Below are 1,697 nucleotides of genomic sequence, written 5' to 3' on the forward strand. Positions count from 1 at the left end.
ATGCAAAATTTACTTTCATCTGAAAAGAGCACTTTGGACCACTGAGCAACAGTCCAGTTCTTTTTCTCATTAGCCCAGGTAAGACGCTCCTGACGTTGTCTTTGGTTCAGAAGTGGCTTGTTGTGACAGTTGTAGCCCATTTCCTGTAGACGTCTGTGTGTGGTGGCTCTTGATGCACTGACTCCAGCTTCAGTCCACTCCTTTTGAAGCTCTCCTAAGTTCTTAAATCGGCTTCGCCTGACAATCTTCTCAAGCCTGCGGTAATTCCTTTCACTTGTACACCTTTTCCTACCACACTTTTTCCTTCCAGTCAACTTTCCATGAAAATGCTTTGGCACAGCTCTGCGAACAGCCAGCTCTTTCAGCAGTGACCCTCTGTGGCTTACCCTCATTGTAGAGGGTCTTGATGATCATCTTCTGGACAACTGTCAAGTCAGCAGACTTCCCCATGACTGCTGTTGGGATTACTGACCTAAACCCAGTATTTATACCCTGAGAATGGTCATTTAATAGAACTTGAAATTAAATATTCTAATAATTTGAGATACTGATTTTTTGATTTTATTGAGCAGCAAGCTGTAATCATCAAAATGAAAACAAAAAAGTCTGGAAATATTTTACTTTGTCTAATAAATCTAGAATATATTTAAGTTTTACTTTTTGAATTAAATTACAGAAAAAAAAAATAACTTTGTCATGATATTCTAATTTATTGAGATGCACCTGTATAATCACCTCAGAGAAGAAACGACATGAATTGAATTTCATGCCGTGTTTTTGTTCATTTTGATGTACCATTATTTAAATGGTTGCACTTACGTGTACTTACAGTGTAATTACGAAGATTAACCATGGTTTTACCACAAACAAAATCAAAAAATTATTGTCGTTATTCCATAGTAACCACAAATTAACCATGGCTTTGCTACAAAAACCATAGTTTAACAATTGTGTGGTTATACAATGGTAACCAATACGCCAAAAAACATGGTTTTACTATAATAAAACCATGGTTAATTTTCGTAAGGAAACCACTGGGTAATAACTACATGGGTTAAGGTTAGGTTTAGGGGTAGGTTACCCAGTTATTGTGATTACAGTAAGTACACAGTATGTACATGTGGAACAGGACTGTAAAGTGCTACCATTTAAATTAATCATTTGATAGTGCACTTATTGTGTACATGTTTTTACATTGTACTTATATTTAAGAAATACCTGCATGTAATTACAGCTGTAATTAATTTCTGTACTTCACTGTTGACCACCTGACCCACACTTAAACCCATACCAGCAAACCTGTCCTAACCTCACCCGTATCCCTCCACAACATTAACACAGTACTAAAGACACCTGATATAAATTTGGATCCTTTCTTCTTTTTATGACAGAACAGATTTTGTTTCATGTCTTAAAACTTTTCCATGAGGATTTTTTTTCTAAAATGCTTCTGGAGAAAATGAGCTCTCCGTTGCTCTCCATTCGACATACTGCATGAATGTGCTCAGTATTCTACAGTTAACAGAAATAACATCCCTACGTTGTGTGTGTGGGATTCTTTCTTTCATTAGTACAACATCTGGACTGTTCCTCATCTGAAACGGTCTCAGCTGCAGGACAGATGTTAACACTTTCACATGTATGTTTGAGAGTTTTGCGCCCTTTTGCAAACAAGTAATGCAGAAGTTCAAGCTGTG

Source organism: Ctenopharyngodon idella, chromosome 13, assembly GCF_019924925.1.
Source record: "Ctenopharyngodon idella isolate HZGC_01 chromosome 13, HZGC01, whole genome shotgun sequence".
Taxonomy (NCBI): Eukaryota; Metazoa; Chordata; class Actinopteri; order Cypriniformes; family Xenocyprididae; genus Ctenopharyngodon; species Ctenopharyngodon idella.